Consider the following 15,636-nt stretch of genomic DNA (forward strand, 5'->3'; position numbering starts at 1 on the left):
TAATATAGATACCCAATAGGTTGAGCAGTTAGGTACAAATCAGCCAACTTGCCCAACCACATCATGCCATGAATGGGTACTTTTACTCTTGTGCACTTATGTCTTAGACATAGGGATTCCTCTATTCTTCCATTTACCTTATGATTGACTGTAACTTTTACACTTGAAAAAGTTTTCAATAGAATATATTAGCCTGTGCTAACCACTGGCATGTCTGGCCCCCTGGATGTTGGAACTGCACCTACAAGTACCCTGGGTCAGGACTGGGATTTAAAATAGGCCCTGGCATGTTATGTATACTGAGGCCCAAACAGCCCCTACCAGTCCACTCAATAGTGACTGTCTATGGCATCTTACAGCAGCTCCTCTGGCATTTGCCAGAATCTGCGGATTGTCAGTCTGGGTCTGCAGTACCATGTACATGCTTTTGGCTGTGTCAAAAAAAACAGCAGCCAATTAGTATGTAGTGACTGATATTATTGGGAAGCAAACATAGTGTCCACCCATGGCAAGTATTGGGGGGCTTTGACCACAGCTATTTGTAGGGCCATTCCAGTCATTTCATATGCCATTATATTATAAAGTATTAGGCAAGGATCCACCACTTTTCAGTTAGGTACATTTTCCTTTAAAAGGGTGGTACACCTTTAGTTTCATACTTTCCGTATGTTATAGAATAACCTATTTTTAGCAACTTTTCAATTAATCTTAGTTTTTACATTTTTTTATAGTTTTTAAATTATTTACCTTCCTCTTCTGACTCTGCAGCCAAAAACTATTGCCCTGCGAGGTTACACTATTATTAGACACTATTATTATTGTTAATCTTTACTACTTATCCTTCTATTTAGGCCCTCCTCTATTCATAATCCTGCCTCTCTTTTAAACCACTGCCTGGTTGCTGGGTAATATTAAACCCTAGCAACCAGATAGCAATTGAAATTCCAAACTGGAGAGCTGCTGAATGAAATGTTATTAATTTAAAAAAACCTCAAATAATAAAAAATGAAGACCAGCTACAAATTGTCTCAGAATAGCATATTTACATCATATTAAAGGAACAGTAACATCAAAAAATTAAAGTGTTTTAAAGTAATTAAAATATAATGTGCTGTTGCTCTGCAAAAAACTGGTGTTTTTGCTACAGAAAAGCTACTATATAAATAAGCTGCTGTGTAGCCATGGGGGCAGCCATTCAAGCTGGAAAAAAGGAGAAAAGGCACAGGTTACATAGCAGATAACTAGTAGATAAGCCCCATATAGTGGGGGTTTATCTGTTATCTGCTAAGTAACCTGTGCCTTTTTTCCTTTGAATGGCTGCCCCCGGGCTACACAGCAGCTTATTTATATAAACTATAGTAGTCTTTCTGAGGCAAACACACCAGTTGTACCAGTGCAGGGCAACAGTACATTATATTGTTATTACTTTTATACACTTTCATTTTTTGGTGTTACTGTTCCTTTAAGGGACAGATTTATCAAAGTGTAAAATTGGACCTCACCGCATAAAGATTCACCTACTTTCTATTCATTCCTATGAGATTTTTGAAGCGTTTTTATCAGTAGGCGAGTTCACAATTTGATTAATACAAAAATCCCATAGGAATGAATAGAAAGTAGGTGGAGTTTTCTGTAGTGATATCTAATTTCACACTTTGATAAATCTCAATGTTAAATGTTAAATGTTAAGTTAAATGTTAACTTAATGGTGAACCACCCCTTTAACCAGATGCAAGCCAATGTTCTCTGACATCATGGATTGCTGCATTTTTTCATATTAAGACCAGTAGTTATAGAGTAGGTTCACCAAACAGGACAGGGGGTCAGGGGCACCCAGACCAGTTTCTTTAGTTACACTTTTCTTTAAAAAGCAGCCTGGCACAAACTGGACTGTCGCAACATAAATTATACTGTTAACAATGTATTTAAAGTAAAAACATGACATAGCATATCACGGATAGCTGTAATCACAATTTAGGCCTACCTTATAGCTGGAGCTACCTTATACTGTGTAAGGGAGATAAAACACAGTACTCATCCTAAAATGAAATTAGCTATATTAGAACCATTTGACTGTAACAACATTGTTTCAAGTGTGTATCTGTATTTTCTAAGAGCAGCATGTTCAAGCAAGCAGAGGGCAAACAAGCCACAGTCAGTCAGTGCGAATGTCACCTGGCATCAGTTCAGGGTGTAACAACTACTGAGATTCTCTAAAAAAAGAGGTAAGTGACTGGGTCAGGTTTAAAACTCTAAGGATGATATGTGTGATCTAACATGATGGGCAAGATCCCAGTATGCTAGTAAGATCACTGAGTTATTTTACACATTTCAAAAATTATCCAGTGATGATCCTTGTTTTAGCATTTTGCAATATTAAACAAGATATTACTAAGCCAAAGGCAAGGCAATCCAAGTAGAATCTAATACACCACTTGGGAATTTAGCTGTGCCTCTTAAAAAAGCATCTCTCACTATCAGAGCTTATCCTTCAGAATGAAATATTGCTTTTGATATTTGTATCCCGGCACCGGTACTACAGTAGTGCCTTTTGTTTGTTGTTATGTGGCTACAGAGGTAAATTATGCAATTTGTCACTCAGTTCTAGTTTATCAGAACACAAGGCCTTATGTACAGTGCAGTGCAATAACACACCATTGTGCCTTTAATTGTGCATCACTTTGGAATGCAATGGAGCGGTGTACTTAACATCTACTGTGAGCAGGTGGTTTGTATAGGGTTCCAAATGTGCTAAGGTGGACCTTTCTTATTAGGGGCCACATTATTACTGATTGTGGCCGTTCACCTCTCTATGGATTTTATTATATGTTTTATAGCATCAACATATTCCATATATTTTGACATAATTTACAACAGCCCCTGCCCCAGTGGAGCTTACAATCTCAAGTCACTTCATGTTCTCGTACAAATTCTATAAGCAATTGTATCAGCTTCAATTAACTTTTCTATATGTTTTATGGATTTAACTTAATGTCTGTCTGGGTTGTAAAAACCAGCATATTTTGGTACACATATCTATCACTTAAACAGAGGCAGAGCAATATAAAGTAGCCATCTATGCCGTAGAAATAAAAGAAAACCTTTTATAATATAGCTGAGCCCAACAAGGTTTGCTGATGATAGGATTTGTTGTTTTGTTTTCAGTATGTAGTAACCAGAGGCTAGTGCGCAGGTAATATTAAGATTTGACCTAATGGAGACTCTTTCTCATTCTCCCCTAACTTACAGGAACTCTTTTGCTGTTGCTGGAAATAGTGCTGTATCATATTTCTGTGCTTCAAAAAAACATAATAATAAAATATTATAAATAGCTGTAATAATTTCTTTAACCAAATGACATATGTGCAACTGAGCACAGTCTGTTTAAATGATTAAGGCATTGTGAATTTCATGATTAGTAGTTTTCTTAAATACTTTGTTCAGAGCAGTAAATAAATAATTAACTAAACAAAAAGCGCAACAAGGCTCCAGAGAGCCCTTAGTAATGACAGAAGGGAAAAGTAAAGTGCTCTGGTGTCTTCAGTTGACGCTGTTTCTATATAAGGTTGAATTAAGTTTAGAATGGTGTTGTACTGCAGCCCCCTAGTGGGCCAGGTCTGTAGGGCTTAGTAATTGAAATAAATTTTTTTCTCCATACTTTTAATGCTGTTTTATAGTAAGGGAGTGCAAAAAAGTGTCACCAAACATAATAACGCCCAAACAAATGAATCATCTATACTCACCTATAAGCCAGGGCTAGATGACCTACCTTCTTGCCCACAGTAACTAGCTAAAAATGGTCCGGTGGATTGCACCAGGCTATAGCCAAGTCAAATAGTGATCCTGGAGACACTCTGCAGGGAGTATTTTTATAGGATTTGTTGCCGTACAAATCCTAATCTTCCAAAGACTTATATTGATGGTGTGCTGTCCATTTGCTGTGAGCTTCCATAAGCCTGATATACACGTCAACCCCCCAGCACATGAATATTCGCTGAATGTTTCCCAAGAGCAAACAATATCACATGGGGCCAAAATGACTAACTCCTGTTGGCCATGTTCTGTCTTAAATTCATATTTGCACCTTAAAACACCCGCCATGACAAGCCATGTCTCGTGTTGTCTCACCCAGTGCTAAATATATGTTTCAAACAAAACTAGATTACCAGTAAATTGACAACCAGCCAGTAACCTGATTCAGTTTGTGGCATAAAGGTGAGCATACATTGATCCATGTGGTCCTAATGAAAATGTGGGTGCCAGAGTCAGCCCAGAACAACCTTCAAGATTGCTAAGCAGATAAAATAATGGATTTAGTGATATCATGCAGGCAGAGGGACAGGTCAGGCTGAGTTTAGGAATAATCAGAAATAAATTTGGTAGGAACCACAAGGAATTGGCAACATTAAAAATTGGTGAAATCCTGTATCTATGATTCTTATCATTTCAGGTATATTATTTATACTCTCCTTTGGGACTTTTCTGCTATTATGTTTGTGTATCATATACAGTGTACCTGATATAATGCACATTATCAGCTAATATTTGATATATGTTATCATCTTGTGCTAATAAATGCATGTGTCTTCTAGCTGGTTACATTGCATCTTATTCCTATATATGTATCGGTATATAAGTCTAAATCAAACCTGTATCAATACCCCCTGTCAAATAGATAACTAGAAGTTCAGATTAACAGTGGAAAAATTTCCAAAAGTTGCATAATCACTCCCCAGTGGACCTGGCTCCCCTAAGACCAATTTTTAGAACAATATGAAGAGTTGTAGGAATATTTATGCATACATGTTTGCACAAGGGACCCTTTTGGCCCCCAGAAGGATGGTCACATTGGGTTTCTGCCAACTAATTTATCTGTCATTTACCAGGCAATAAGTTATGGGGGCCAGTTGTCAAAGTATTGTTATACTAGGTCTTCTTTGTGAAGGGAGGCTACCAGCCCAACTAAATAAAAATCAAGCCATGCAGCTGAAGCCAGCCTGTGTCTATATTGTGATGAGTAGTATTATGATATTGGTGCAGTGATTTGCAGAAGCATTTCATTATGCTGTAGCAGTTTTAGAGGGAGGCAAGAACTCTCACATGAGATCGGACCATACTTATCATCAGCAGGGTATAGTATGCACTGTTAAAAAACATTTCTCAGTGCTATACTGAGGAAAGTTAAATTAATTAAAGCCTAACTATGTCTTTCCTAGAGAGTGTGGACAGTTGTTCAGCCATTTGCCCTTTCCCCATTTGAACGTACCACAGAGACCAGTCTGCTATTTTGTTTGCCTGTAACATTGTCAGTTTTGCACAGATTTTGGTTTCGCATTATGTCCTGTTGGGGGTACTCTTGAGGCATAAATGACTAGAGCTATTTGCCAGGCCCAGGAGATGAGTGATTCTCCAGATCTGAAGAGTACAGAGTTTGTTAACACATATGTATTTACGTTGTATTTGTCAGTATACTGTATTTAACTGTATTTATTGAATTTATTTAATGCGTTAAGCAATCAAAATATCAAAAAAATACTAGCAGTGCAAATTCATTCTTCTCTGTACACATGGAATTACCTTCTGAAATAGTTTTGTGCCTCTTTCAGCCGTTACATCAGTGGGTGGGGCTGGAGATAGAATTTGACAAGTTGGGACAAGGGCGTGTTCACCTGCCATGGGAAATCACACCTGGGGGGAAAGATCCTGTTCATCTGGAGCCTGCATTGAACTCTGTCAGCATATCCTTGTGTTTGCACTGCCACAGAGCCTTCTGTTCATACACTGACTTGGGAAACATTTGCGTAAAGGTATGTTATACACCATGGGACTACAGAAATGAGTTATATGTTACACACCCAGTTGGCAGTAAGACAAAGAAGTCTCTGGGTGCAGCTATCTGATAAACATATGAAGGAATATGATATATATGTTAAATGGAGAATGATAAATTTCGTATACTTCTGTAAAATTCATTCCTGTGCAGTAGGAATGTTCAACGTGTAGCCCTCCAGATGTTGCTATACAGACGAAACAATAAACTAAGGAATGGGGGCCATGTTTACAATCTGAAGGAAGTGGGAATAAGTGAGAGGCAGGTTACATATGACCAAAGGCCAATTCAGATTATTTTGGTATAATAAGATGCTCCTTCTCAGATATTTCCAACTGACTATTGCAAGCTCATCCCTTCATCTTGACTGGCGATAGCTATATTTATCTAATCTGATTCTAGGTTGTTGGAAGTGCAAAAGCTAAAAGGTTGATTGTACTGATTTTTTTTTGCCAGAATTTCAGAGCGAGACTGTAAACTGACTAATGATTAATTAGCAAATATAAAGGTGCAGTCTAGATTCAACTCTTTATAATCAAGATAAACCACCCACTCGCTCATCTGAAATGCAATGTATTTTGTTTGCTGCCCTGCACCCATTTCCAGGCCTCTGTGTACTGTTTGCAATACAAAATAATTTAACCTATTTACATAAACCCTGTCCTGACAGGCCATCAAAGTCCCTTTGCTTTCAAGAGAATCTGTGTACTAGCCTCTCTAAGGGCTCTGGCACACGGGGAAATTAGTCGCCCGCGACAAAACTCGCCTTGCGAGTCTTTTTCGGCGATTTCGGGAAATCGCACCGCCGCGTGTGCCATCCCGCCGGCGTACATGTTCGCCGGTGGGATGGCGGGTCATGGCAACTCGGGGAGATTAGTCGCCCGTGACAAGGGAGATTTGTCGCGGGCGACTAATCTCCCCGTGTGCCAGAGCCCTAAAAAGCAGAGGTACTTCAAGCCCCAGATTTCATCACTTCAAGTCCCAGATTATCTCTGTGTGAGCCTGAGGGTAAAGGTCCCCATACACTTGGCGATGTCGCCAAGCGAGTGGATCTTTACCCGATATCCCCACCTACGGGTGGGCGATATCGGGTAGCAAGTTGCTTTAAAAAAAAATAATCTGATCGTTTGGACCTGGGGCCAAACGATTGGATTACAGTTGCGGACATAGGGCAGTCGGTTCGGGGACCGCATCAACGAGCCAATGCGGTCCCCGATCCGACTGGATTTTCTAACCTGGCCGATCGATATCTGGCCAATTTCAGGCCAGATATCGGTGGGCCAGGCCGCTCCTTTCTGCCTATACACGGGCCGATTAGCTGCCGAATCGGTCCAAGGGACCGATATCGACAGCTTCTATCGGCCCGTGTATGGGGGCCTTAAGGCCCCATAAGGCAGATTGTCAGCCTGCAAATAAGCAGGCACACTCAGCCGATATCTCCCAGAAAACGCAAAGTCACGCTTATATGCAGGCTGACCTCCACCTTGCGGGGCCTTACCCTAAGGGCTATGCCACATGAGAAGAGCTGAATCCACCTGGGTACAGGCACACACAGCATATTTCTGCCAGATATTGTTTGAATTTTATTAGACTCTGCCCAATGGTAAAGGCAAACTGCTTCCTTACAAAGGTGTGGAAAAGTATACATGAAGAGGAGGAGCAGCTGCCATTGCTTGGCAAGTGTAGGGGGAGATATTTGTTCTGAGGTACTGCATTAGGCCAAAAGTAAGTTGCAGGGGATTGGACTTATACCGAAGTTGTTGTTGTATTCTTATTACATCAAACTTGTTTGTAAATCCCCCACTACTAAAGCAGAGCTAATTGCACATACCATTGCCATTTATTAAACAAGCGCATCTCTTTCCTCAGAGAAAGGTTAGCAGCTACTGTCAAGGGAGGCCATTTGCCCAAAAATGTAACATAACTTGATGACGGATTTTCTAGTCCTTTCAACGGCATTGAGCTGCATTCTTGAAAGCAAGTTAATGAATAGTATAAGATCATACTCCTTGCATGCTTTAATAGCGAAGACATGACCACTGATCTGCCTAAAACATAGATACATATGTTAGGTTAGAATACAAAAGGGAAATGCAGTTTTATAAGGTTTTTAAAGATATTAGGAACAAGAGGCATAAGCAGGAAAAAAGATAAGATGCAGTCATTGGCAATAAACTATAATTCTCCCACAAGTCTTATCCTTGTTTGTTCTCTTAGGATTGTTAGGCAGGGTTCTTTTATCTGCTTTTTCTTCATAGCCTCTTTTGTTCTAATTTTTTGTCTGGCTTGATGTTTTGTAGCTATTGCAATGTCTTTTGTGTTGTAAATGTATTATTTATCCTTTACAGTTCTAGAAACAGTACAGCCATATAAATAATAATACAAATATTTGAATGTGTACTTAAATTAATCTAAAATATGGTATAGTAAACCATGACTTCATACAAATTCGAAAGCACTTACAGCTTTAACATTTAAGACAATACAATATGTGGAACCATGGCAAACAGGAAAGAGGGTATCTCTTAGTCATCCTTGCCCTGAGATTTAAATGGAATTAGGATATAACATTCATTTTGTAATTTGTTTACAGTTACTAGTGAATTTTTTTTTTTTGAAAGGTGTATTTTATTGATTTTCATACAAACAAAAACATAAAATAAAAAATAAAACACATTTAACATTACATAAAAAATTATGCTGGTCTTTCTTATTCAGGTCTATCTTTAAGGTTTGTTACAGACATTAGAGTAGATATAACATTACAAAGTATGAGCGTGAGTCTGGCAGCAGTTACGGGATATTGAATTCATCATTCTACTGAGCTAAGATGTTCAAGATGTGATAGCGGAAAGTGGGGAGACACCGGGGGTTTTACAGTGTAAGTGGGAGTGGAATCCTCTAGTTTCCCTCTAGGTCGCACCAAGGGCCCCAAACTCTCTCAAATTTGTCGGGTGCGCCCCTGTTCTCATATATGAGCTTATAGAGAGGAGCAACGGTATTCACTAGATTCTTCCAGGCTGTAACGGTGGTGAGGGTAGAGCCCATCCAGTGCATTGCAACAGTTTTTTTTGCATAGAACAGCAGTATTCTGTAGCGTATCCGGGAGCTGTTTTGAGCAATTATACTATCTAGGACTCCTAGCAAGCAGGTTTCAGGAGCAGTCACAGTAGGGAAGGCTAAGTTATCCGATAGATATTTAATTACTGCTGACCAGAATTTAGCGATATGGGGACATGACCAGATCATGTGAAAAAAGTTAGCTGGGCTTGCTGCACATCTTGGGCAGTGGGCAGTTGGGGTGCGGCCCATCTGGTGCAACCTTAGTGGTGTGATATATAGGTGGTGAAAGGTTTTATACTGTATTAACCTATCTCTGGTAGATAAAAGATAGTTGACTAGTGAATTTTTAACCTCGGACATTTGCATTTTCTTATAAAACATGAATAGATTTTTCACCCATCACTACCCACTGTAGACCACTGGCTATGGCCCTAGGCCTGGCCTTCTAATGCATTAGACCAAGCTTAATAAAACTCTTGAGACAAAATGTAGATACTACCTAACCGAGCATAGTGTTGGGATACCAAGACCATGTTTGATGGAGGGGACATTATTGAGAAGAGGATACATTTGTGCAATACACCTTTTAATTCTGAGATGCACCCAGATGGAGCATCAGGTGGAGCTTGTAAGCAACATCATACCTGCTGAATATTTTCTAAAATTCCTTACATTTTGTGATTCTTAGGGCACATTTCTATGGTGCCATACATTATTTAGTAAGTCTGAAGAAAGGGGTCGCTGAAGGCAACATGGTTGCTCCTATTTAATGTGCTATCCCGTTGCTTCTTCTCTTGATGCATCTGTTATCTTTCTGTGTTCACATTCCTATCTCTAGCATTTTAATCATCTACAGACACTGGTTACTAAGCAGGGTTACTGATTTCCAGATACATTGATAACACTGGAGCAAAGCCATCCTTATTTGTCTTTTTGTAGAGCTTATAAACTGGTGAGAGGAAGGCTGAGGCACTCCATGCAGGGACAAGTAAGTAAAAAACATTTTAAGTTAATATGCTTTTGCCTGCTCAGCCTTAACCTGAAATGCTTTTTTACCCTGTTACCCTTTAAAGAAAACATTTTTCCTGACAGCGTGCAGTTCTTTATTATTCCCCTGTTGTTTTGCTTTGTCTTGCCACATATGCTTGTGCTTCAGATTTAATATGTAATATGATAAATATCTTAAATTCTCAGGTAGACAAAAGACTAGGGAAAGTGTTATTTCAGACTTTTTCCAGCTTAGGCTGATGCCACACGTGGCGTAGGGCTGATTTTTTCGGCAAGCGGAAAAACGCTTGCCGAAAATTCAGCCCTACGCCTGCTACTTGTGCCTGCACCCGAATGAATAGAATACGCTCGGGTGCAGGCACATGTAGCCAATATACGCATGAAAACACGAGAGAATGCAAAGTCTCGCGTTTTCATGCGTATATCGGCTACATGTGCCTGCGTATTCCATTCATTCGGGTGCAGGCACAAGTAGCAGGCATAGGGCCGAAAAATTAACACTACGCCACGTGTGGCATCAGCCTTAGGGTATATTTCCAGCTGATACTGGTGACTATGAAATTGGGTCCAAGGTTTGATACCAGCCAGGGCCCTGTCTGGTACATTCTTCCTATGTCAATATGGGTTTCCTCTGTGTACTCTGGTGTCACTCCAAAAAATCCACACTCCAAAAACATACACAAAGGTTAATTGGTATCTGATAAAATGTATCATAGTGTAGGTGCATGTGTTAAGGGTCCTTAGATCGTAAGCTTCATTGGAGTAGAGACTGATATGAATGATGTATAATCTCTTTCAAGGAATACTATCATGGGAACACAGTTGTTTTTTTAACATGTATCAGTTAATAGAGCTTCTCCAGCAAAATCCTACATTGAAATTCATTTTTTAAAAGCACAAACAGATTTTTTTATATTTAATTTAGAAATTTCACATGAGGCTAGCCATGTTCTTTATTTACCAGGGTGCCACAGCCATGTGAACTGTGCTCTGATAAATGTCAGTCACACTTTACTGCTGCGCTGCAAGTGATATCACCTTCCTTCCAGCAGCAGATCAGCAGAACAATGGGAAGGGAGCAAGATAGCAGCTCTCAGAAGATATCAGAATAGCACTCAATAGTAAGAAATCCAAGTCTGACTTGGGACTCCTCCAGTTACATGGGAATAGAAGAAACAATAGTTTATCTGAAAGTAGCGTAGCACTGGCTCCTTCTGAAAGCTCAGACTCAGGCACAATGCACTGAGATGGCGCCTACACACCAATTTTACAACTAAAAAAATACATTTGTTGGTTCAAGAATAAAATTTTAAATGGTAGAGTGAATTATTTTCTATGTAAACAGTGTCATTTAGAAATAAAAAGTACACCATAAAATCATGACAGAATCCCTTTAAAGCACTGAAGAAAATGTTGCCACTATATAAATAGTAGTAATAAAAAAACAGTAGTAGGTGTAGCCCTGGAAAATTTTTATGTACCATTATTTTTAAAAAGTTATAGCCACTTCCTAGCATTTCCTAGTACATGCGGGCCAATTGATTTCTAGGTCAGTCTCACCCCAAATAAAATCAATAATCCCAGTTTACTTTGTTCTTTTACATCATAACCCTGTATAATGAGTTATTTTCACAGGAAAAGTGCAGGGGAAAAGAAAATAAATCATATATACCAAAGCAATCACATGCTTTGGTATATCCCTTTAACTTTTCTTATCTTCCTAGGCTTTAAAGTAATAATTAGTGATTTAGATAAGAACCGCTGAAAATGACTACTTTTTCTTCATAACTGACAAAATCCCATGACTGAAAGAGCTAAAATATATTTTCTCATGTGACTAAATTGATTATATCCATTCAAAAATATTTGTTTATGTCGGGACTTGTCTAATTTAACATTCTATTTTCAGATGTAGTGTTTTATCCCTTTTTGATAGTCTCCCTTTAACCTCTGAGCTGCATGGATGTTCTTTACTGCAAAAAAATTTAGCTTTGGGGATTTTTTTGCAGCTCTGTAATAAAGTAAAGAATTACTGGAATATATCCCAGCCTTCTAAGGCAAACACAGAAACCAACTCAAACGTTAACCTTTTTAGTCTCATGCTCCTAAACAAAACCTGATTATGTTCTCACTCAGCATTTCAGCTGACAGAAAAACTCAGATGTGAGGAAAAATTTTCCAAATGCTTTGCACACTGGTGATCCTCAAATAAAGAATAAGGAACAAAGTTCATTTATTTAACAGGAAGGTTAAATAAATGCTGACTGGTTTTACTGTGACTCCCTGCTTGGCAGCTTGGTGCGAAAAAAGATAACAATAACTGGCTATTCCAGCATCTGCTTGACTGGTCATCATGGGATTCAGCCTCATAGCAGTATGTTATGGCCACAATTATGCCCATGTTTGCCTTGTCTCTTCAACACTTGCATCATGTTACTTTACAGTACATTTTATGAATACATTATTTATAACTTTCCCTTTGTTTCTATGATTGAAGTATAAGGCTGAAAAGGAAGAATCATCATATTGCTCTGTCTCTGGCATAGATATGCCTGACGCAGTGACCCAGAAAATGTACTTCTGTCATCATGTAGGGATACTGGGCTGTACATTATTAATATTTTCTGTAGATTTTGTGTTGGAGGAGTTGGTAGTGTCATTTCTTCCTATGCCACCCATCTGTTAAAGGGGCAGTATACCTCCTTGTTGAACACAATTTCAATGAATAGAACTTGCACTGAATAATTTTTGCTTGGGGGCATAAATATATGTAGGAGGAGGGGGGGGGATAAAGTAACTTTAGAAATAAAGCAGTCAGCCATTAGTTAGTAATAAACAAAAACAAAATATATGTATATAGTTAAAAGAAAAGGCAGAATGTATCTGCAGCATACTTAGATAATTGTAAGCCTCTTAGTGTGTAAATAAGTCACATATACTGCAGCCAAATTTTCTGTCTTTTACCCAGAAAGAATGTACTTCATATACTGAAGTACAGAGCGGTCATATCCATTTAAAAAAAAGATAAGCTGAAAGATACGTTAACCTATAGCAACTCAGATGTATAGGATTTTAACATTGCTTTTAGAGATGAGACCTGGCATGTTGACCATAAGTATTTCTACTGCTTTCTGTTCTCTATTTCTGGCTTCTGGTACTTAGCTGGGCCTGCAGTATTCTGTGGTGGGCTTGATGTAAAGTTTGTTTTAAAATATGCATGTTGTTGCTCAAACATCATGATCTGTCTTAAATGGCAGCTACACAAACCTACTTAAGAATATCCAGTAACATAGGAGGGTATATTGGATTATATAGATATTATGAAATGTTATGTGAAAATTGAATCTAAAGATTGTGCCCGATTGGCTTAACAGGAATGAAGTCTTAGAAATTCCCAAATACTCAAATATTACACTGGATGTGAAACTTCTAAGTAAATAGCACCATTCTAGAAAAGCAGAAAAAATGTAAAAATCTTCAGAATCCCCCATGTCATAGTTTCCTTCAGAATGTGAATATTTTTTGGTGAAAAAGTCCCTGTGGGCCCACCCTCTGGGATAGGGATAAATGGGATAGTGTGGGATCAGGATGGATTAAAAAAGAGATAATCATAATTGTTTCTTAAATTCTGGAAATGCTAACTGAGCTCCTGAAGTCCACTGGAATTTCTTGGAAAAACCAGTAAGACTAGAAATGAGAGTGATAATTAGAGAAACATTTTTGATGAATCTGCAATAAAAGTTGTAAGACCTCACTTATTCAGAAAGGCTGGCCATGGGCAAGTTGCGATTGTTTACACTTAGGAAGGGGGTCCTTCTTTGGAAACTGTTTGTACAGAGTGAAGCACAAACAGTTCTCATAAGACACAGAATCAAGCATGCACTCAGCACAAACACAACCCGAGTGCCTTAGTAATACAAACCATCATGCAAACTGGCACAGTTAGAGACAAACAAGTTCACAAAATTACTGTAACATGTGACTGGAAAATCTTCTCATCGAGAGACAGAAATAAATTACATTTTTCCATAGACGGCTGAGAAACAAACATTTGTGTGTGTACTGTATATGATTTCTGCTTTTGTCATGGGTCAGATGGCATGATTCATGGAAGAACAACAGAGCTGGGCTGTGTATAAGTCTGGGCCTTATCTTTTAAGCTTTTTATCTTCAATGAGATTCAGATCCAGCACCCAGTCTGCTCAGGAGGGAAAATGCTTTGAGAAAGCATTGAGGGGTTAGGGCAGGGAGTGTGGTGACCCCTTGTTACCTGTGAGGCACTGGGTAAATATTGGCCATTGGCTACATAAGCAGTGGAAATTATAGTTTCTTGGAAGGGTGATGCCACACAGTAAGATTTGTTTCCTGCGGTTAAATCTTCGATACGTTGTGTGACAAATCTCCTGAAATTGACTTTCCATAGTTTGACATTATGATCGCTGCAAGTTAAATCTAGTACTCACAGGGATCTGGCTTAATCTCAAGAAAATGTGTAGAGAGTTGTCCCCAACGTAGCAAAGATTTACCATGGTCAGCAAATCTCCTGATCTGCCATTGCCTTATCAGTCATGTCTTACAAATTATCTCAATGCTCTTCAGATAAATTAATATACAGGAGGCTAGGAAATCCTTTTAGCCTTCATTATGTGTCTGTGGGTGACTGAGGTGGGCTGTGGAAGCTAAGCAGCATCCTAACCCCTGGCATGATACAAATGCTTTTTAACCCAGAATGCATTGTGTGTGCGTGTGCAATGAAAGCAATCCATATTATATTTTGCTGTATTTTAATTAATTTACATATGTTTTAGGAGACCTTCCCCCAAAAACTGATTTTGCATAATGAAAGAAAGTGTCATTCTAAGAAATTTTCCAAAACATTTTTTTTTATTCCTCTCTGTTTTTTTTTCTGACTCTTGAAGTAATGTAGTAGAATCAGTCCTCCTTCAGGTCTGTTAGGTGCTTGTCACTCAATTAAGTAGCACTGGTATTGCATTATTCCTGCTGCTGCTGCATACCCTTTACCTCTTGAAAATGCTCATTGCGTGAGTGATAAATTGCACATGTTGGCAGTGATACAATGATTCCAATGCTCTTCATTGGAAGAGAGTCATTTTTTGTATGGGTGACCAAACTCTTATTGTCTACTATTACCCCATAATTAGCTGTTTTTGCTACATTTTTTAGGAGTCAGGACCAACAGTGCAATAAATATAACACAGTTTTCAGTCGCAGTTACATTTACAAATACCTTTAAAACCATATTTAATATATAAGAAATTGGTTTTAATTTAAATTAAATTGTTCTTTATGCAAAAGCTTTTTTATGGGTGGACAACCCCTTATTAGAAAGTTAATAGGGAAATACTATAAGAGGCACAAAAGGCTCCTAAAGAAAAATAACCCCTATTCCGATAGTTTAGCAGAAGAGTTGTGTGATACTTACATCCCTGTTGTGGCTTAGGCAAGAGTTAGGTGTAGGTGAGAATGAAATGTGGCACTGCTTGCAAGTCAAATGTTCCATTTTCACAGTCACTATTTACATTAGCTCTAGGGCAAAGCCTCACAGACAGTTCCATGTTTTTTCCTGCCTGTAATTTAAGTTCTTTCTGTGCTTGAGGAGAAAAATTAAACTGACCAGTTCATTCCACAATAACTTTTAAATTTAATACTTTTCCTTTCCCAAAATTGGCTTCGGAAACTTGCAAAGAAGCAATCCTACTGCAAATTGTACATGT

General features: G+C 38.6%; 1 protein-coding gene across 2 annotated transcripts in view; it reads left to right on the top strand.

The window, feature by feature from the left end:
- The first annotated feature begins 5,744 nt into the window (after positions 1-5,744).
- Positions 5,745-15,636, top strand: part of cers3 (ceramide synthase 3) — a 50,804-nt gene continuing 40,912 nt past the window's right edge. Inside the window, exons 1-2 of one of the 2 annotated variants that reach the window (XM_012958808.3) lie at positions 5,745-5,807; positions 9,833-9,881. The gene's annotated coding sequence lies outside the window, so the exon portion shown is untranslated. Of the gene's footprint in view, positions 5,808-9,832; positions 9,882-15,636 lie in introns of those variants that run through there. The other variant, NM_001004852.1, reaches the window with a different exon arrangement.

Source organism: Xenopus tropicalis, chromosome 3 (assembly GCF_000004195.4).
Source record: "Xenopus tropicalis strain Nigerian chromosome 3, UCB_Xtro_10.0, whole genome shotgun sequence".
In the NCBI taxonomy this organism is placed as follows: Eukaryota; Metazoa; Chordata; class Amphibia; order Anura; family Pipidae; genus Xenopus; species Xenopus tropicalis.